Raw genomic sequence first — 23,331 nt, forward strand, 5'->3', positions numbered from 1 at the left:
GAGAACCGCTGCACTAGAGCCTGTTGGCTCTTCTGACACCATAATTTCAGACTTCTGGCCTCCAACATGGTGAGGAAAGCAATTCTGTTGTTGTAAGTCACCCAGTTTATATTAATTTTTATGGCAGCCTTAGGAAACGAATACAGTGTCCAACTGGGTAAATTAAATACACACTTCAGTTATAATTATAGACCATTAAATATGCACAGTCCGGAGCTTTACTTCTTTGGGTAACCACCAAATGGAGAAAGCCAGGCAAACTGTAGGTGCTCAATAAGTGTGATTTGATTTTTAGAGAGAGTGGAAGGGATGGGTAGAGACAGAGAGAGAAACATCCATGTGAGAGAGACACATCGATTGGCTGCCTCCCGCACTCAATCCCGCATGTGGCCCTAAGGCCAGGGGAATGGAGCCTGCAGCCTAGGTGTGCTCTTGACAGGAATAGAACCCAGGACCCTTCTTCAGTCCTCAGGCCGATGCTTTATCCTCTGAGCCAAACCAGCTAGGGCCCTCTTGAATTGTAATACCACAATTTGTATAAGGTGAAAAATGTAGAGGACAGATTTCATATCCTGTGGATTTTAAAAATTTTATTAAATATCCAGGGGAAACAATTTTTCAGCATTTCTAATGTTAGTGTGGAATCCACAGGAAACAAAAAACCTCAAAGAGAACCTCACACCTGTCCTTTGTGAAAATACACTGTGTAATATGTGTCTTTTTCGTGAAAGGAAAGTTTCAATTGAAAATATTGGCAATTTAATCTGCTTTTGCCACAAAACCACAGACGAAGCAACACAAGAGTTTTAAACTGTTTTCAAGTAATATGAGATCCGTACAAGAGAAAAAAGTATAAAGTATTTATATATGTTATGAATCACAGTAAAAGAGCAACCATGAACCCCTCTCCCCCATTCACTTCGGAATTAGAACATTAGGAATAAGATCATTTTTACCTTTGTGTTTCTTACTTGTTTTATGGCCCTTCCTCTGCCACCCACCCCACCTGCATTAGTTTTCTTTGGCTGCCAAAAAAAAAAAAAAAAAAATTAACAAACTTAATAGCTTAAAACAGCCTCTACTTAAAATCTCAGAGTTTGACTTTATGCTAGTGAAAAAATTAGACCCATGGAGCTGTTCCTATTAAACATACCATTGTATGAGTGAAAAGCTTTTGCCTCCCTACATAATTGGGTCCAAAAAGCTGGTTCCTAAGTCTTTTTTGCAAGGTTTCTGTCCCAGCATGCCCAGTGTATTCTGGACCAATTTTAAGTAGATACAATGATCAGATGGAACTCCAAATCTACTCTTTATTTCTAGTACAGCCTGATAGGAAAATGAAGTTTGATAACCAGAACATACTCAGATGTCAGACTATTCCATCCTCTACAACTGAATTTACCCACCCAGCCAGAAGGGACCAATGATAAATAGCAGAGCCTATTATGGAAAAGAGAGAGCAGAGAAAAATGCAAACACTATGTGAAAAGCAACTTGTTGATTCATATAGGGACAGAGTATTTTAACTTACTAACTCTCCTAAATAGGGGATAGGTTCTTGAGAGTCCCTGGCTCCCTTGTATTGCCTAATCATACACTGGTGTCTGTGAGCTGCTGCCCTGCCTCAGCCTCCCTCTTCTCCAATCAAGTTGATTGCAATGTCTGTGCATCCACTCAACAGGTCCTGTCCCACAGGTGCTCATAGGAAACTTTGCTGGAACATTTAGGCCCTTAGAATATGGTTGGAGGGTGGAAGTCACACTGAAATATGGGGGGAATACAATGGCCTCAAATGAATAAGCACTTTAAAAGTCCTTATAATAAGGGAAGAATATGTTGGAGAATTATTAACTTGACATATTCCTTAATATTCATTTGCTTTTATTAGCCCTTCTAAAATAGATTAGTAAGCTTTTGTTTAATAGTTATTGGAGCAATTATAATGTTGTATAATACATCTAGACTAATAAAAGACAAACATGCAAATTGACCGTACCTTCACTATGCATTAAGCCACGCCCACCAGCCAATCAGAGCGACTATATGCAAATTAACCCAACCAAGATGGCGGCCAGAAGCCACGGAGCTGGAGCAAGCAGGAGGCTTGGTTGCCCCAATGATGGAGGAAGCCAAGCTTCCCAGCTGCCGTGGCTGGCTCTGAGCTCCACTCAAAACAACAAAGTTTCAATTATAGAAGATAAATAAACCCCAGATACCTGCTTTCAGCCGGCCGTGGCCACGGAGCTAGAGTGAGCAGGAGTGGGTTGCCCCTGGCGATGGAGGAAGCCAAGCTTCCCTCCCTCCCACCCTGACCGGCTCTGAGCTCCGCTCAAGGCTACAAAGTTTCAATTATAGAAGGTAAATAAATCCCAGAATAAAAAAAAAGAAAAAAAAAGAGGCTGGGAGCTTTCGTTGCTGGGGGGGCTTGGCCAGCCTGAAAACAGCCCTCAGCCCCTCACCCAGACTGGCCAGGCACCCCAGTGGGGACCCCCCACCCTAAAGGGGGTGTGGCCAGCCTGAAAACAGCCATCAGCCCCTCACCCAGGCTGGCCAGGCACCCCAGCGGAACCCCCACCCTGATCCAGGACACCATTCAGGGCAAACCAGCCAGTCCCCACCCATGCACCAGGCCTCTATCCTATATAATAAAAGGGTAATATGCAAACTGACCCTAACAGCAGAAGGACTGGGAATGACTGGTCACTATGACACACACTGACCACCAGGGGGCAGACGCTCAATGCAGGAGCTGACCCCTGGTGGTCAGTGTGCTCCCACAGGGGGAGCTCTGCTCAGCCACAAGCCAGGCTGACGGCTGCCAGTGCTGTGGTGGTGGTGGGAGCCTCTCCCACCTCAGAAGCTCAAAGGATGTCCGACTGCAGCTTAGGCCTGCTCCCCACTGGCAAGTGGACATCCCCCGAGGGCTGCCGGGCTGCGTTAGGGATGTCTGACTGCCAGGTTGGGCCCAATCCCCCAGGGAGCAGGCCTAAGCCAGCAGGTGGACATCCTCTGAGGGGTCCCAGACTGCAAGAAGGCATAGGCTGGGCTGAGGGGAACCCCCCCCCAACCAGTGCACAAATTTTTGTGCACCAGGCCTCTAGTATAGTTATATATCTATTATTCTAGACCAGCTGTGGGCAAACTATAGCCCTCGGACAGGATCTGGCCCGTTTGAAATGAATAAAACTAAAAAAAAAAAAGACCGTACCCTTTTATGTAATGATGTTTACTTTGAATTTATATTAGTTCACACAAACACTCCATCCATGCTTTTGTTCCGGCCCTCCGGTCCAGTTTAAGAACCCATTGTGGCCCTCGAGTCAAAAAGTTTGCCCACCCCTGCTCTAGACTACGAGCATCTCAAAATAGGACATCACTCTTACTCATGTTTCTCTTTACAGTATTCAGTGTTATTGCTATTTAAAGAGTTTCAGAAATGAAGATGTGTTATCAGCTACTCAACTTTGTAAGTGAACTTAGAGAAGGGAGAAAAAATCTTAGCTAGAGTGATTAAGAAAAGAAGCTGCCAGTTTTTATAAAACTTTGTATCAAACTAGTTTGGAGTTTTGACCTGGAGAATCTCATTGACCAAGTTAGATGACCAGAAGACCCAATTCTGTCATCCAGAGGGAAGTGATTAACACAGGCTTAATTTTGACTGGCTTCTGTATTGAAGGTAGCCCAATTTGGTAGTGGCAAACCCAGCAACTAGAACCATCAGGAAATCACATTACATTGGGTGGGGGCAATGTTACTGATTAGGATATTGGTTCATTTTAAAGTAGTACTTCAGTCAGCAAATAAAAGTGCAGAGAGTAGAGAGTATAAGGTTCATCCTATGAGACAAGAACTCCATGCAAGATTGTCCATGCAGGTGTGAGCCCTGAGTGCAGCAGCTCTAAGTCTAACAAAGTAATGGCAGTGCTAATTTGGAATTAAATAAGCTTAGTTGTAATAAGCTTACTTGTAGAGAAACACTAAGAGGACAAGAGAAAACTCTGAGTTAGTGGGTTTTCTAATATCCAGAGTTCAATTATAGAAACTTACATACATAAGAGTATCAACATCAAATATAATAAGCATCTTAATATGAAGCCAACCTTGGCCAGGAGGCTTTGCTTTCAGGTTAAAAGCAGGTGTGTATAAATTTGAAAGATATTTTAAAAGATGAGAACTGAAGACAATGATAAAAGCTTTAGAAGAACAAACAATGTCAATAATGTGCAATGTTGTAACATTTAGTTCCCTTTAGGAATGGTGATATGAAATACTTATCATCCATTGTTTTATAAACCTATATTACTTTAAGAGAATTATGAATTCTTTTTTTCTCTGTGATCTTAGTTTTCCTTACCACAAAGCTGGATTAAAAATGAGGTATATTAGGTGGTGGTTGTTTTTTCTCCTAAACATGTGACCTCAACTTCTTATATTCCTCTTAGTGCATGGATTTAAGAAACTTTACTACATTGGACTGTCCCTATCAGAGGGAAACTGTAAATGCAATGGCTTGGACATTTTATTAGTACCTCCTGGGGTCTTCCCCAATCTCATCTCATGTGGCGCAGCCTGATATCCACTTCTCAGGAATCCAGGAAAGACTGCATTTCCCAGTTTCCTTCAGATTAAGTTCAGAGTAAATGACTGGCTTCTCACTGTTAAATTGTGTCATCTTCCAGGCCTGTGTGTTCATTCTCTCTTTTCTATTACAAAAGTGATCTTGGAGGCCATATGTTCAAGATGGCAGGGTAACAACATGGTGAAATCTTGGTGTCTGGGACCCTGAGTTAGCACTTGCCCAAACCATTATCTTTTTTTAATGATATAAGCAAGAAATACACTTATTGTGTAAAGCCACTGAATTTGGGTGGTTACATTACAAACATTAGCATTAGGTAATTTGACTAGTTATTCTAGACTTAGTAAATGCCTTCCATTCCACTATAGTAATACTGCAAATGTCCCATACTTTTATCTTATCTCAATAACTTTGTTTTAGTTTCTCTCTCTCTCTCTCTCTCTCTCTCTCTCTCTCTGTCTGTCTCTCTCTCTCTCGCGCGCGATATAGCCACTAGCTAAACTGGCTAAAAGCATTAAGAAATAGTAAACACTAAACACTATGTATATTTGTTATTATCATACCTAAATTTCAAAGAAAAGGAAGCTTCATGTCATAAATGAAAGGGGAATGTAGGGACATATAGAAATTTCCAGCTCACTCATCAGGAGAGGGAATTAGGCCCTAATATGGAACCTGGCATGCAGGGAGATGGAGTTTTCATAGCCAACAGCAAGAGAAAATATGGTATCAGATCTGAATTCAGTGTAGAGTTATGGAAGTAAGCCTTCTGAATAAGGCTGGGACTCACAAGATTTGTCCACTCAAGACAAAGAAGAGGGTCTAAGTAAATAGCTGTGTGTCAGTGTAACAACAGTGATATTTTGCCTATGTCAGGGCTTTGGTGGCAGAAAATGTCTTCCATGAGAAATAAAATTCCAAGGTGGTGGGGATGGGGGAGAATCTCACAGATAAAAATTAGAGAACCACAGTTTGACAACTTCTGCCATAGGAAGACCCAGTAAACAATGGGATCTGCCCAAATGGCGTAGTTGGACCCACTGACCAAGACAGCATTTATTTTGCCACAAGCATAATAGAAATGGTTCCTCCTCACTAGCCTAAATAGCAAACATCTTAAAATGCCTATATAACAACGGACCTTAGTGTTTTGAGGATATTGCGTTTCCTAAAGCAACTGTAACAAACGATCACAACTGCGTGACTGAAAACAATAGCAGCTCATTCCTCCACAGTTTAAGTCGGAGGTTCAAAATCAAGTTGTCGGCAGGGCCATGACCCCGTGAATGGCTCTAGGGGACAATACTTCCTTGCCTCCTTTAGCTTCCAGTGACTCCCAACAGCCTCTAGCATTCTCTGACTTGTGGCACCATGACTTCAATCTCTGCCTCTGTCTTCACAGGGCCTTATTCCCTGTGTCTTCTCTGTCTCTCTTTGTCTCCAAGCCCCACCCCTCCTCTCTATTAAGATACCAGTCATTGGATTTAGAGTCCACCTTAATCCAGTAAGTCCTCTTTTAAATTGATTACAACTGCAAAGACCCTATTTTCAAATATGGTGGCATTCGTAGCTACCTGGGATTAGGATTTCAACATATGTTTTTGGGAAACACAATTCAATCCACAACAGATATATCAATGCCTGTGATGATTTAGAGAAATAGACATTCTCATAATTTGCTGTCAAAGATTTGGTAGCTTTTCTAGAGGTAATTTAGCAATAATTATCAAGAGATAAAATGTTAATGTTTTTTTGGTGTGTGTGTGTTGTTTTTTTAATCCTCACTGGAGGATATTTTTCTCATTGATTTTTAGAGAGTGTGGAAGGGATGGAGAGGGGTGAGAGAGAGAGAGAGAGAGAGAGGTGAGAGAGACACATCAATTGGTTTCCTCCCACATGCTCAACCGAGCTACATGCCTTTGCTGGGGAATCAAACCTGCAACCCTTAGGTCTGATGGCTGATGCTCTAACCACTGAATAAGACAGCCAGGGCATGTGTTTTTTAATGTTCATATTTTTCACTTCAAGAAATGTTCCCTAACCGGTTTGGCTCAATGGATAGAGCGTTGGCCTGTGGATTCAAGGGTCCCAGGTTCGATTCCGGTCAAGGGCATGTACCTTGGTTGTGGGCACATCCCCAGTAGGGAGTGTGTAGGAGGCAGCTGATCAATGTTTCTCTCTCTATCCTTCTCCCTTCCTCTCTGTAAAAAAAACCAATAAAATATTTTAAAAAATAATAATAAAATAAAGTCTTAAAAAAAAGAAATGTACCCTCTAGAAATAATTGGAAATATGTAAAGAATCAGTTGCAAAGCTATAGAAGTCTCATTGATAAAAGAGAACATTAAAAAAACCATATTATTTAAATAGTATAAAGCTTTTAAATTATATATTAAGTATTTTTAATATATAGCAAAGTGCTAATAAAATAATTTAAAGTAAGAAGTAGTTTGTGCCATGTGTTTTTTTTTAGGTGTCATATTTTTCTAAGTCCCCTAGTTTTTTATTTTTATATATTTATATATTTTAAAATTTTTTCTCTAATGTGATACACATGTGTTACTTTTATAAATCAGGAAAAAATAAAACAATGTCATTCCAGCTGCAATGACCTCTCAATCTCCAGTTATAACAGATTATATCTGTTCATCTGCTTTTTTTTTTCTGAATTGAAATCATGTCTTTCCTCAGGCTCTTTTGATCACCACTGTTATTGTTTTTCATGTCCTACTGAAATAATAATGTCCTGTGTGGATTACAGACCTGCTGAGATAAATAGAAATGATTCTGAAAAAACAGCTACTAAAAAAATCAGAATGCTGCAAAAACCTCTCAGCTACACATTTAGTGAGTCACATACACTCTAAACTAGCTAAACAATATCACAAATGTGGCAGAGAATGTGTATGAAAGGGTACCAAAGTAGCCATAGCAAGAAGAAAAAGGACCAAGGAAGATTATAACATTCACAAATGGCAAACTAAGGAACTGAGTAGCTAAGAAAGACCCAGAATTTTTAGATTATTTCAGTATGACAGAGGATTTCAAATCTTGTTGTGTTATCCTTTTTTAAAAAATATACTTTTTTTTTTTTATTTCAGAGAGGAAGGGAGAGGGAGAGAGAGATAGAAATATCAATAATGAAAGAGAATCATTGAAAGGTTGCCTCCTACAGCCCCCTACTGGAGATTGAGCCTGTGCCCCAGGCATGTACCCTGACCAGGAATCAAACTGTGACCTTCTGGTTTATAGGTCAACACTCAACCACTGAGGCACACTAGCTTGTTGTGTTATTCTTGTTTCAAAAAGATTTTGCCTATCAAGCAGACTCTGTCTAGAACTCAGAAAGTAGCACATGCTGGTAATATTTAAATGCCCAATGGACACTGAGTCCCAGGAAGACCTGTCCAGGAAATCCACCAATTGATTTATAATGTAGGAATTTATAATCTCATCAGGAACAACAGCTTGGCATTTAGAACACTGTGAGGAAAGAAAATTTAGATTAACTTTGTAAATAAGTTACCAGAGTGTTAAAATAACACCTAAGAGCATACATTTAAATTGAATTTTGGGGTCAAAGAGAACACCAAGAAACACTGAGGAAGTGGGGAAAGCTTGAAAGGAAGAAGGTGCTATGGCCCAGTCACCAGCTGCAATAATGTCTCTGCAGTGAATGTGTGTCTTGACTTCCACAAAGATGAGACATGGTTATTTTATTATTATTATTGATTGACTTTCAGAGAGGAATGGGAGAAGAGAGAGAGAGAGAGACATTGATTTGCTGCTCCACCAATCTATGCATTCATTAGTTGACTCGTGTGTGCCCTGACCCAGGATGGAACCAATAACCTTGGTGTATGGAGATGATGCTATAACCAACTGAGCTACTTAGCCAGGGTGAGGCTCGGTTTTTGATTAATGTGACACGTTAGTATTAGTATAATGAAATGTCTTGGATTCCTTTTGACTTTCAGTGTTCCTCAAAAATCTCATGGCCTGTCAGTGTTGCTCAGTGGTTGAGCATTGACCTAAGAACCAGGAGGTCATGGTTCAATTCCTGGTTAGGGAACAGGCCTGGGTTGTAGGCTCTATCCCCAGTAGGGGGCGTGCCGGAGGCAGCTGATTAATGATTTGCTTTAAACATTGATGTTTCTATGTCTCCCTCTCACTTTCTCTCTCTAAAATCAATAAAAAATATTTAAAAAATAATAACAAATAAAAATTAAAACCTCATAGATAAATGAAAGGCTTGAGATGAGTATTTTATAACGTTTTAGTGAATTGAAGTTGTGTGTGATGTAACAGAGATACATGATTACATTGAAGTGCCACTACTTCTAAATCAGTTACATACTTATTCTAACATTAGACTTTTTTTAAATGGCAAGCATTTATCACTAAGAAATTTTTTAAAAACAATGTCATGCCATTTTTTAATGTCAGATTGCAAAATTTTATCAAAAATGACTTGACTGCTGAATGTTGGCCAGAATATAGAGAAATACGCATTCTCCTGTGTTTTTATAGGTCATGGAAATTGATACACAGTTTCTGGAAGGAAATTGCTATATCTGTAAGTGTGACCACATTGATTAAGGAATTTTGCTTCTGGGAATTCATTCCAAGGAATATAAAGATATTGTAAAATAATATACAAATAAATATGGAACTCGTCTTGTTTGTAAATTTTCTTTTTAAAAGCTCTAATATTAAAAAATAAATGCTTATTAAATGTGAAAATTTAAATATATATGAAATAATAAAAATTAAAAACTAAATACCTAACATAGATCACCTTATAGGAACTGTTGCTCATATATTGAAAGAGACAAACAAAGAATCTCCTTGTTGGAATAAATGAGATGCTGTTAATTTGTAGCTTGCATTGGTATTAGGATTACTCAAATTATCACTGCTGGTGGCATGGGATGGAATGCTAGTGGTGGGTGAGGCATTTGCAAATCTTGAAGTAGTGAAGCTTTTAGTCACCATGGTGATGATGATGAATATAAAAACTGAGGGATGAGCTATCTGTTTCTGAATAACCTATACGCTTGAAAAAAGAGAGATACACCCAAAGCCCTGAATTCAAAACTCAAAGCATGGGTGAAAAATCAACTGGCTTTCAGGCAGTTACAAAAGAATGCTCTTATTTAGTACCAGGAAAGACTAAGGATCCAGCCCAAGGCCTGATTGCTAGGGTTATGGAATTTCAACTCTAAATATACAAAACCTCCAGTCTCTTCTCCTGAGAGAAAGATATAGGGTGAATAGGAATAGCACCCTGAAATGTGGTATGGAGACATCTGGACATAAACAAGACAGAGACAGTATAGAAAGCACCGAGCACTCAAATCCTTCTCAACACTCCCTGGGAAAGAAAGCTGCCTCTTTCTCCACCATACCCCCCCAGAGAACAAGCCTCCCAACCATAAAATACCTTTAAATAGCTGGACAAATAACAAGAATTACATATCCTCTTAGTTGTCATTCACACCAATTTCCCTCACCTCTAGGCCCAGAGGGTGGTTTATAGCTTAGCATAGCCCAGATATAAAGGTGAAAAATCTGCTCCAGGGATGAGGCTCTTTAGCAAAAGATTGAGCCTATTTGCATAGTCAGGAGTTTTGCAACATAGGTAGAGATTATTTACAAGAGTATATTTTAAAAAGAGGGTCAAATACAAGATTGATTTTAGTTGAATTTAGGGAATCTCACCTGGGATGAATTTAATATGGGAGCTCAAGCATTTGGGAGTAGAGTTAATAATGGCTTGGTACATTAACCAAATGAAAACTGAACTCGGTGGTGAAATACTATCAATGAGCCAACAACACTTCCCGGCATGCTAAAGAAAATAGTTTGACCTTTTCTACTGATGGGCACTTGGGCTGTTTCCAGATTTTAGCTGTTTTAAATAATGTTACTATGAACATACAGGTGCATATATTCTTTCTGATTGGTGTTTCTGGCTTCTTAGGATATATTACTAGAAGTAGGATCACTGGGTCAATTTTTAATTTCAATTTTTAATTTTTTTGAGGAAACTCCATACTGTTTTCCATAGTGGCTGCACCAGTCTGCATTCCCACCAGCAATGTACTAGAGTTCCCTTTCCTCCACATCTTCACCAACACTTGTCAGTAGATAAGTGGATAAAAAGATGTGGTTCGTTGACACAATGGAATACTATGCAGCTATAAAAAAGAAGGATCTCTTATCCTTTGAGACAGCATGGAGAAGCCTGGAAAGTATTATGCTAAGTGAAATGAGCCAGTTGGAGGAAGACAAGTATCACATGATCTCACTCATATGTGAAATCTAATGAACAAAATAGATATAGAGACATAGAAGCATGGAACAGACTGATGAATCTCAGAGAGAAGGTGAGGTAGAGGGTGGGAAGAGATTAACCAAAGAACTTATATGAATATATGCATAATCCATGGACATAGACAATAGTGTGGTGAAGGCCAGGGGAGGGGTGTGTGTGGAGGGAGGGGGTTAAAGGGGAAAAATGGGGACATCTTTAATACTTTCAACAATAAAGATAATTTTTAAAAAAGTGTGGAGACCTAAGGAATGTTAGAGTGGATCAATTTTACACAAGTTTCTCAGCCTAGTTCTACTATCTTTCTAGAAAGACCAGAGGATACAGGCATAGCTCATTTTTTAAATTTATTTTTTATTTTTTGCTAAAAGTATTACAAAGGGTATTACATAAGTGTCCTTTTTTCCCCCCCGCCCTTGACAATCCCCTGCCCTCCCTTACCCCCCAGTGTCTTATGTCCATTAGTTATGCTTATATGCATGCATACAAGTCCTTCGGTTGATCTCTTACTCCCCTCCCTCCTGCCCCCAACCCTCCCTGGCCTTCCCACTGCAGTTTGACAATCAGTTTGAGGCAGCTCTGCCTCTGTATCTATTATTGTTCAAAAGTTTGTAATGGTCTTTATTATCCATGAATGAGTGAGCTCATGTGGTGTTTTTCCTTCATTGACTGGCTTGTTTCACTTAGCATAATGCTCTCCAGTTCCATCCATGCTGTTGCAAATGGTAAGAGTTCCTTCTTTTTTACAGCAGCATAATATTCCATCATGTAGATGTACCACAGTTTTCTAATCCATTCATCTACTGATGGGCACTTAGGCTGTTTCCAGATCTTAGCTATGGTGAATTGTGCTGCTATGAACATATGGGTGCACATATCCTTTCTGATTGGTGTTTCTGGTTTCTTGGGATATATTCCTAGAAGTGGGATCACAGGGTCAAATGGGAGTTCCATTTCCAGTTTTTTGAGGAAACTCCATACTGTCTTCCATAGTGGCTGCACCAGTCTGCATTCCCACCAGCAGTGCACAAGTGTTCCTTTTTCTCCACATCCTCTCCAGCACTTGTTGTTTGTTGATTTGTTGATGATAGCCATTCTGACAGGTGTGAGATGGTACCTCATTGTTGTTTTGATTTGCATCTCTCGGATGATTAGTGACTTTGATAGCTCATTTCATTGTGCTTTGCTTTATTGCACTTCAAAGATGTTGTAGTTTTACAAATTGCAGGCAAGACCCTCCATCAGCAAAAAAAAAATAAAATAAAATTTACAACTTGCTTTATTAAGATATTCACTTTATTGTGATGATCTGGAACCAAACCCTCAATATCTCTGAGGTAACCCTCTTTATTCTTCCCTAAAACATTATTTAAAACTCTGTAATGACTGTCTTATATAGGCCAGAGATAATAATGGGAGATTATGGACTGGAACTCATATTTCTGAGATTAATTTTAATAATAAACTCTTGGTCATAGCTGCCAGAATCGAGCCTAACCCATCAAAGACAAATTGGTCATGAGGACGTGAAAAGGACTGCAGTGTGGCTACAAGTTATACCATGAGTCTTTTCCTAAGTCTTCTCCTAATGGAGGGAGATGGTGGTAGAACTCTACACCAGATATGAAAATACAGACTTTTTGGAAGATTATTAGCTCTACACAGAGGCTCTTTACTCAGGTCAATCCCTGGATATACGAAATGCACAGATTAGAATGGAAGCTTATTGAAGTGCAATGACAGACAGAGTCTTGGTCTGCGTTTGTCTCACAGTGGAACCAGGGACCCATCGTGTGGTTATTTACGTAGCCCAAGCATGCACAGTGAGAATGCGTATATTTAGTAACTGGCAAAACTCCCCATGTTAGTTAACTGATCATGGAGTAAGGCTATTCTGATAGAAAAATTCTAGTGAAAGCCCTTATAAATGCTGCTCTCCATCAAAAATAGTACATAAGGCAACACTGCATCTATCAGAGAATTATAGAGATTAGCACTATCATTAATGTCTTGACAAATGCCGGGTCTGTAATTCCTCTGACATCTCTTTAACTTGTCTCTTTAGCCATTACAAACCAAATGAGTCTTGAATAATGACTGGATTTTCTTAAAGAGGATCAGTGCTTGGAGCTAATCCCAGCTGTTCTTCATGATATCATTGCAGTAAATCAGTCCTTGTTACCTGATATACAGCTGTGGGATAAGACATCACTTTCTTTTCAATTTCCATCAACAAAGATAAGCGGATATAGTTGGCATGCAACTGGAAAGGGGGAACAGTTTTGTTTGCTGGCTGTGACATATAGAAATAGTCATGCAGGTTAGCTACATTGCAATAGCCTGGCATGATGCCCTTGTAATGGACCAGCAAGATGGTCCTGGTTTCTCTGGGCTGTACCAGAAAGAAGAGTTGGCATAGCCTCAAGGTAAAGCAGTGAATTTGTATATACTGCTGACTTTTCCAGGGGCCACTCAATTAATTGTACTTTGTTGATGGTAACTTGCCTTTAAAATGGTTAAATTTGTAGCATATATTATCTAGTTACAGCTATTATTTAAAAGAGTGGATTCTGGGAGCAGGGAAGGATCGATGGTTGCAGCTAATTTCCATTTCACCTGCCAGATCCATTCCCTGAGTTTCTCTGCCCCGCCCTGCACTCTCACAAGCCTTGCTTCTACTGTGTGTAACTCCCAGACTCCCTCTCACCTGGCCTCTGTTTACATACAGCCAATGTGAGGCCTCAGCAGTCAATCACAGGATGAAAAGAGAGAGGAAGATATCAGGGAATTTATTCCCTTTACTCTTTCCCTGATGAATTATAGTTTGCTGGTGCCTTTGTTTCTTTATCCAGGGCCTCAAGCTCCTGTAACTTTCCTCAACGTTACTTTCAGATAACAACAGCTTCTCTCCCGTGCTTTCACTCTAGGGATGGTAATGGCTTCCAGCTGTTGCTAATTTTTGGGCTCTTCACCACCTCTTTGTAATTTCCTTCAGCCTTCCCAGTCTTTGTAAATAGTCCCCAATTATCTCTTAAATTACGCATTTGCACGCTAGCAACTCTTCCGCCAGGACCCCAGCTGACTTGGGACTGAGATGTGAGAAGGTAAGATTTGCAAAAATATTTTAAGAGGGAGTAAATAATATGGATATTTTGGGAAAGAGTGCTTTATACTGAGGTAAGAACAAACTCTAAATAAAGCCTCGAGGAAAGAATGTAACCAACTGCTTGGCTTAAGACGCCCGGAAAGAGGCAAAGGTTGTTGAAGTGGAGTTGTTACCAAAAAGGGGAGCTGGCCCTTGGCGGGTCTGCCTAGGGCAGTGATGGCGAACCTATGACACACGTGTCAGAGGTGACACAGAACTCATTTTTTTGGTTGATTTTTCTTTGTTAAATGGCATTTAAATATATAAAATAAATATCGAAAATATAAGTCTTTGTTTTACGATGGTTGCAAATATCAAAAAATTTCTATATGTGACATGGCACCAGAGTTAAGTTAGGGTTTTTCAAAATGCTGACACGCCGAGCTCAAAAGGTTCGCCATCACAGGCCTAGGGCCAGCCGGTACTGTTTGGGTTCTTGACTTTGTGCAGGAAAAATTTTACAACACAAGTCTAGGTGAATTTTAGAGGATGTTTATTAAAATGGGGGACAATGAACCCAGCAGGGTGTGGCTCAGTGGTTGAGTGTTGACCTATGAACCAGGAGGTCATGGCTTGATTCCTGGTCTGGGCACATGCCTGGGTTGCCGGCTTGGTCCCCAGTGAGGGAAATGCAAAATTCTTTCTCATCATTGATGTTTCTATCTCTTCTCCCTCTCCCTTCCTCTCTGAAATCAATAAAAATATATTTTTAACACACACACACACACACACACACACACACACACACAACCACTGGGACAATGAAACAAGAAAGGGCTAGGGAAATGAGCCGAGGGCCAGCTGTGGGCAAACTACGGCCCGCGGGCCAGATCCGGCCCATTTGAAATGAATAAAACTAAAAAAAAAAAAAAGACCATACCCTTTTATGTAATGATGTTTACTTTGAATTTATATTAGTTCACACAAACACTCCATCCATGCTTTTGTTCCGGCCCTCCGGTCCAGTTTAAGAACCCATTGTGGCCCTCGAATCAAAAAGTTTGCCCACCCCTGGCTAGGCTGTTCCGCTTTGGCTCACTAAGAAGTCAGTGAATAGGGGGCCTTGAAAACAGGTTCCAGGGGTTTGCCCAGGATGAACTGCCACTGCCCATTGCTCCCCTGGTTGCAAGCAAGCCCTTTGGGTCACTTGAAGTTTAGGAGATGCGTGCCTGTGGGGAAAGATGCGGGGAGGGGGAGCATGCTGGACCTTCCTTTTGAGGACTTTTAAAGGCTGGGCATTTACCCACGGTCTTATGGGAGTATCTCTATAGAATATTCATCAGCTTTATGTACCAAAATGAGATTTATTCTCAATTTCATCTGTCCTTGGGTGTGGTTGGCACAAATGGCTGCTGACTCACGGAGTAGGGTGGTTTATGCTATTTACTCTGTGGTTGGATTGAAGTACAGACCATTTACTCTTAAGTGTCCTCTGTTTAGGGAAGATAGGACTTACTGTTATGCCCAGATTTCAAGATTCCCAAGAAACCACATCAGGGAGCCAGCCAATACGATGCAAAAGCACAAGAATCTGTATTTCAAGCTAGCTTGAGCTCCCCATCCACCAGACTCGCCGACACAATGGCAGGCCAAGTGGCTGAGAGAGGGAACCCCCGCGTAGAGACGGGCTTTATGGGGGGGGGGGGGGTTGGAGTAAGGGGAGGAGAAAGGACGTAGCCCTTACCCTGAGGCAAGATGGAGGGCGTAGCCCTCGCCCTTTCACTTACCAGATGGCTGCAAACTGCTTTGCATCTAGGTTTTCTAGATGGCTACAAACTGCTATGTAACTATCTGTCTCATTTCCCTATTCCACTTGTCCTGGCTTACTAGCCTGTCTCAGAATAAGCAAAGGGAAGAGTTGTAGGGAATGAGGTAGAAAAGAGTATAGGTTGGATGAGATCATGTAGCAATGAAAAAATCCCTGTAGGGACTTTGGGTTTTACTTGGAAAATGGAAAGCCATTGGGAAGATTAAATGCAAAAAGGACATACATATAAAAGAGTAACAGAATCACTCTGGCCCTTCTGCTGTGAAGAGACTACCAGCAAGAGAGGTGGTGGTAGTTGCAATAATCTTGCAGTAATTGTGGCTAGAGATGATGGTGGCTTAGATCAAAGTGACAGCTGTGGAGGTAATGAGAAATAGTTCTAGTCTCGATATACTTTAAAAATAAAACTAGCAATATTTGCTTGTGGATTAGATAAAGAATGTAAGAGAAAATAATGACGACAGACATTTTGGCCTGAGTAGTGGGAAAAATAGATTGACCATGAATTGAGATAACCTGTGAATTGTTTCAAAGGAAAACAAATACACTTTCTATAATCAATACCACCTTACTTCTTTGAAGAAACCCAGTGTTTTATTTATCTTCACATAACATGTCTCCCCTCAGATGGTGTTCTCTTTGTAAGGACCCTACTCCAGTGCAACTTTATTTTAACTGCCCCTGTGATGCCCCTATTTCCAAATAAGGTCATACTCTAAGATAGTGTGGTTAGGACTTCAACATATGAATTTTGAAGGAATACAACTTAATACAGAACAGAATTCCAGGGCCAGTATTGACCAGCTGTGTGACCTTGGGTAAGGTACCATTTCTGTGTCTCCTCCTCTTCAATCAAACAGTGGTGTTGTTGAGGATTAAGTGGATAAATGCATATAAAGAATGTGTATCACCCAATAAACACTGGCATTCAAATACATGGGCATCCAACATCTAGAGGATGTTTCTGGAAGTGTGCCCCCTTCATCACATTGTTTTCTTACAAGTGTTTCAGCTGACAGTAATTAGAATCTTATGTCTATTTGAAAGAATCTAAAATTACTGCTGTAAATTGTCCCCAAATTTTCATAAGGTAAAAATGAACAATATCAATGAATTAAGATATTAAGGCTTTATATTTTCTTTTTCTTAAATATATTTTATTGACTTTTCACAGAGAGGAAGGGAGAGAGATAGAGTCAGAAACATCAATGAGAGAGAAACATCGATCAGCTGCCTCCTGCAAACCCCCCACTAGGGATGTGCCCGTAACCAAGGTACATGCCCTTGACCATAATTGAACCTGGGACCTCTCAGTCCACAGTCCGACGCTCTATCCACTGAGCCACACCGGCCAAGGCTATATTTTCTTTAAAAAGGTTTATTAAAACCTAAAAATAACTTTATTAAATATTTTGCATCTAATTTAAGTAAGTTAAATGTGATTAAGTAAACACATTCTCCATACATGGATTCATCAAGGCAAAATCATGAAGAGAATATTGCCTTTAATTCCTTTTAATGCAAGCTTTGTTGCATTCATTTTCCTCTGGATGTTATTTGTTTAGAGAACTATTTAATGATAGGCTTCTGAAAGACTAACTTTGTCTTATAAATCTTTAACATTTCACATGTATACTTGTCAAGGACAAATGACTTAGAAAGAAACTAGCATATCCAAGAGTCTGAAATAACAATAAGAGTAAAAATTGCCATTCCAATAATTTTTTAAAATGTAGTATTTTATTAGGGCTTTAGAATTTTAAAAAAAATGTATTGTGGTGCCATTGGTTAATAAAATTATATAAGATTCAGATATACAATTCTACAATATATCTTCTGTATGTAGTATTGTCTGTTTACTACCCCAAGTCAAGTCTCCTTCCATTACCATTTATCCCCCCTTTACTCTCTTCTACCCTTCCCCACCCTCTCTTTCCTCTGGCAATCACCATAGCGTTGTATGTAACCATGTCTTTTTTTTTTTCCCTTAATGCCTTCACCATTCGCACCCAGCCCTCTCCCCTTCTGACAAGTCAGTCTAGTCTCTGTGTCCATGAGTCTGTCTCCACTTTGTTAGTTTATTTTGTTCATTAGATTCAACATATAAGTGAAATCATTGTCTTTTTCTGACTGGCTTATTTCACTTAACATAATTCTGTCCAGGTCCATTCATACTATTTCAAAGGGTAAGATTTCCTTTTATTTATTTATTTTGTCATGGTCAAGTAGTATTCCATTGTGTAAATGACAACTGGAACGGTGAGCCAAGGTGTTTTCCTGGGGTTGTGTCTCAGAACACCGAAGAATGAGCTCCGCGGACCAGAAGATTTAAGCAAAAGGGTGGAAAACTTATTACAAACAGATTCAGACCCCCCCAACAGGGAGGGGGCCAAAAGAATGGGCTGCCTGTGAAAGCCTTGTAGTCCAGGGGTATATATTTGCTACAAGCCTGCTTCTATATCTATCTGTGTCATCACCTGATTGATTCCCGCAATTGTTTTTGCCAAGCAAAGGACTTAAACTTACCCTGTTTCTATGTGTTCTTTCTCTGTTCCTATGATGGACTTTCTCTGTTTTATGTGTTCGTACACCTTGTTGCTGCAGGCCCTCCCTTGTCTTCCCATGCCTACCGCTTTGAGTCCAGAAACATTTTATTAATTTCTGCTTGCTTGGTTTCTGTGGTTAGGTTGCTCAAACTGCTGTGTCTGCCCCTGCCTATGTTCCACCTGCCTTTGTTTTCCACTGGACCCCTGCCCTATCTGCCTGTGTTCCAAGTTAAAACCTCTTACAAATGTACCGTAGCTTTATTTTCTACTCATCTACTGATGGACACTTGGGCTGCTTCCAAATCTTGGCTATTGTAAATACTGCTGCAATGAACATAGGGGTGCATATATTCTTTTAAATCAGGGTTTCAGGTTTCTTCAGATAAATTCCCAGAAGTGGAATCCCTGGGTCTTAAGGCAGGTTCCATTTTTAATTTCATGAGGTGACTCCATAATGCTTTCCACAGTGGCTGTGCCAGTCTACATTCCCACCAACAGTGCACAAGGGTTCCCTTTTTTCCACATCCTGGCCAATACTTAAGTTTGTTCATTTATTGATGATAGCCATTCTGACAGGTGTGAAGTGATATCTCATTGAATGACTTTTCCTTGAAAATGTATTAATTAATGTAATTCTTACAATAGCTCCATTAATTTGTACAATGACACTAAATGATTCAGATTATGAAAATTTATCTATTTAAAAAATCAGTCATTTTACCATACATCTGTGTCTCTCTAGATATAAATACAATAGACCAGTTATGGATGGCTTCTCTTAAATAATGCTCTCTCACCTAAAAACTGAATATCTAATGGTAATTGTTTGTTGCTCATTAACCAATACCTATTTAAAAATGAAATATCTATACTAATAAAAGGGTAATATGCTAATTAGACCAGATAGACCAGATGTCTTCTGGACATCCTTCCAGACGTCCTTCCGGACAAAGCCACAGTGGCGGAGGCAGAGGCAGTTAGGGGAGATCAGGCAGGCAGGAGAGAGCGGTTAGGGGTGATCAGGCCAGCAGAGGAGCAGTTAGGGGCATCAGGTAGGCCGGCAGAGGAGTTAGGGGTGATCAGGCAGGCAGGCAGAGGGGTTAGGGGCGATCAGGCAGGAAGGCAGTTGAGCAGTTAGGAACCAGGGGTCCCAGATTGTGAGAGGGATGTCTGACTGCCGGGCAGGGATTGGGCCTAAACCGGCAGTTGGACATCCCCAGAGGGTTCTTGGATTGGAGAGGGTGCAGGCCGGGCTGAGGGACACCCCCCCCCCCCATGCACAAATTTTGTGCACCGGGCCTCTAGTGTCTTATAATAGTATCTACACATACACTTTTATGAATGATAATAAAATAAAACAATGTAATATCACTAGCCCAGAAAAATATAGAAATCATATATGAATGTATAAGCTATTTAAATTGCCATTTTAATGTAATTGTAAATCTCAATAAGCAGCATTTAAAAGCTACATTTATGCATTCTTTGATTAGGTTTATTATTAAAATATACTTACAGTTTTTTGCATATAAGTAGCACTTCTGTTTTTAAAACTTTGTCCTATCTCACCCTGACTGGTTTGGCTCAGTGCAGAGAGCATCGGCCTGTGGACTGAAAGGTCCCAGGTTTGATTCCAGTCAAGGGCATGTACCTTGGTGGTGGGCACATCCCCAGTGGGGGGTGTGCAGGAGGCAGCTGATCGATGTTTCTCTCTCTATCCTTCTCCCTTCCTCTCTGTAAAAAAATCAATAAAATATTTTGAAGAATAAAACACACTTTGTCCCATCTTGTTGGCATCATTTACATTGAAAAATATTTTTTGAAGCCCATCAAGTCAATGTAAGTCTGGCTTACATTTTCAAAGTAAATTGGTGGAATCTAAATGAATGTCAAAAGCTGAGTGTTGTCTTCAGTTTCTCTTAACTCCACTCCAAACTACTCAGTTCCACTGAATAATTGCTTTTAAATATCTCTTCAGTGTATACATTTATTTCTATATTTATTATCCTTTGTGTTATAGCATGTATAAGATTCCCTAAGGAGCCTATATCTAGACTTTGCCCTAGTCTTTTTACATCTAATCTTGAATTGCTCTGAGTGGTTCTCAGTATTCAGTGACAAAAATAGCAAAGATGTCTCTGAAATACAAATTTGAACTACTTATTTGTTTAAAACCATTTAGGGCTTTCCATTGCTCCAAAAACCATATCCAAAACTATAAGGTACATTTTTATGACAAATGTATCTATTCAGTAATTTTAAAGCAAATAAAGTATAATAAATGATGAATAAGCACACCAAAATTCATCCAAAATACTTCTTTATAAATTAGATAATGCTGCCTGTTTGTTTTGCAATATGACTTTGAGCCTTCACTGTGTTAACTTCAGTTGTGAATTTGTTCCTGCTGGTGTCAGAAATTTACATGATTTCAGATATTTGATATTCCTCATCATTTCTCCTTTGGGTTCACCCTACTTCTGCAGGATGGACTGAATGTACTTTCACTGGTAAGCACTGAGAGTAATGCTGGTTTTTGAGGATTTAGTACTTTTTCATCATTCACTGTTAATAGTTTTTTTCATAGTAACCTGTTTGATGGCATCATCCTGATGTCAAAGTTGGTGAAGTACCAGCTGTTATTCTTTGTTTATGTCTCCGACCTACACTTTCCTTTGCTAATTACCTTCCCCCACATCCAGTAACTGCCTCTTAGACACTAAACCCCAATAAACAAACAAGCAAACCTCCTCAGCCTCACTGACATCCTTGAACATTTCCTGGATTTACCACAATCCCTTGCCTACAGTCTTTGCACATCCTCTGCGCTCCACCAGTTTTCAACTTTAAAAGTTGTACCTTTCAAAAAGCCTTGTTGGACCCTCCCACCTTTTTAAGGACTAGTTTAGGTGTTCCTTCTGCCATACCATCCTATCCCAACATATCAATCACTTTATTTATTTGCTAATCTCCCCCAGCTAATCGGAAGTTTCCTAAGTGTCTTCTGTCAACATAAGAACATCCAAACAGGTAGAGAATACTTGTAAGAGTTTATTTGAGCTAAAACTGACGACAGTTGCCAGGAAACAAGATCCTAAATGCGGTGGAGAACCAAGATGGCGGCATAGGTAAACACCGGAGACTGCTGCCGCAAACAACCACTTCAAAAATACAACTAAAAGATGGAACGGATATCACCCAGAACCACAGGAAAGCTGGCTGAGGAGAGACTCTTCAACTAGAAGGAAAGAGAACAGCATACCGAAGCTCAGAAGAGGCGCAGTGTGGAAAATATAAAGGTACCGAGGTGCGCATGCAAAGCGGGCTGGTGGCTGAGGGCGTGGTTGTCGTTTTCAATCAGGAGGGAGTCTCAGACTCTGGGCTCCAGATCCGGGCGAGTCTCTAGGGACTCAGACTCAGACGGGAGAAGCGGGATTGTCCGGCATTAGTTGGAATCTGAGGGCAGCCTTCTCTCCGAGGTTTGCAGTGGCGGCCGGGGTTCTGAGAAGCAGAGCCTCTAGGACCGGGACTGAGAGCAGCCATAACTGCTCCCTCCACCTGCCCTGTTGATCCCACCCTGCCCAAGCCCTGCACAGAGCCATTTGCTGGATCGCCTCAGGCAAAGGCTAGATTAGCACCTCCCCAGAGGACAGAAGTTTTCCACACAACTGATTCTCACAGCCAGTCGGCCTGGTGGTCAAATCCCTCTAGTATTAACTACAACAATCAGGGCTTAACTACAACAAGACTGCGCACAAAGACTACTAGGGGGTGTACCAAGAAAGCGTGAAAAATGCGGAGACAAAGAAACAGGACAAAACTATCAAGGGAGGATATTGAGTTCAGAACCACACTTTTGAGGTCTCTCAAGAGGCTTCTAGAGTCTGTCGATAAACTTGATGAGATGTACAGGAAATCTAATGAGACCCTCGATGGTGTGATAAAGGACCATCTAGAAAGTAAGCATACACTGACTGAAATAAAGAATATTATACAGACTCCCAACAGCAGACCAGAGGAGGGCAAGAATCAAGTCAAAGATTTGAAATGCGAAGAAGCGAGAAACAACCAACCAGAAAAGCAAAATGAAAAAAGAACCCCAAAATACGAAGATAGTGTAAGGAGCCTCTGGGACAGCTTCAAACGTACCAACATCAGAATTATAGGGGTACCAGAAGATGAGAGAGAGCAAGATATTGAAAACCTATTTGAAGAAATAATGACAGAAAACTTCCCCCACCTGGTGAAAGAAAAAGACTTACAGGTCCAGGAAGCGCAGAGAACCCCAAACAAAAGGAATCCAAAGAGGACCACACCAAGACACATCATCATTAAAATGCCAAGAGCAAAAGACAAAGAGAGAATCTTAAAAGCAGCAAGAGAAAGAAACTCAGTTACCTACAAGGGAATACCCATATGACTGTCAGCTGATTTCTCAACAGAAACTTTGCAGGCCAGAAGGGAGTGGCAAGAAATATTCAAAGTGATGAATACCAAGAACCTACAACCAAGATTACTTTATCCAGCAAAGCTATCATTCAGAATTGAAGGTCAGAGAAAGAGCTTCACAGATAAGGAAAAGCTAAAGGAGTTCATCACCACTAAACCAGTATTATACGAAATGCTGAAAGATATCCTTTAAGAAGAGGAAGAAGAAAAAGGTAAAGATACAAATAGTGAACAACAAACATGCATCTATCAACAAGTGAATCTAAGAATCAAGTGAATAAATAATCTGATGTACAGAATGAACTGGTGATTATAATGAATCAGGGACATAGAAAGGGAATGGACAGACTATTCTTGGGGGGGAAAGGGGAATGGGAGATGCGGGAAGAGACTGGACAAAAATCGTGCACCTGTGGATGAGGACAGTGGGTGGGGAGTGAGGGCGGAGGGTGGGGCAGGAACTGGGAGGAGGGGAGTTATGGGGGGGAAAAAAGAGGAACAAATGTAATC

This window comes from Myotis yumanensis, unplaced genomic scaffold (assembly GCF_028538775.1).
Source record: "Myotis yumanensis isolate MYYU_CA2020_CCGP unplaced genomic scaffold, mMyoYum1.0.hap1 SCAF_9, whole genome shotgun sequence".
NCBI lineage: Eukaryota > Metazoa > Chordata > Mammalia > Chiroptera > Vespertilionidae > Myotis > Myotis yumanensis.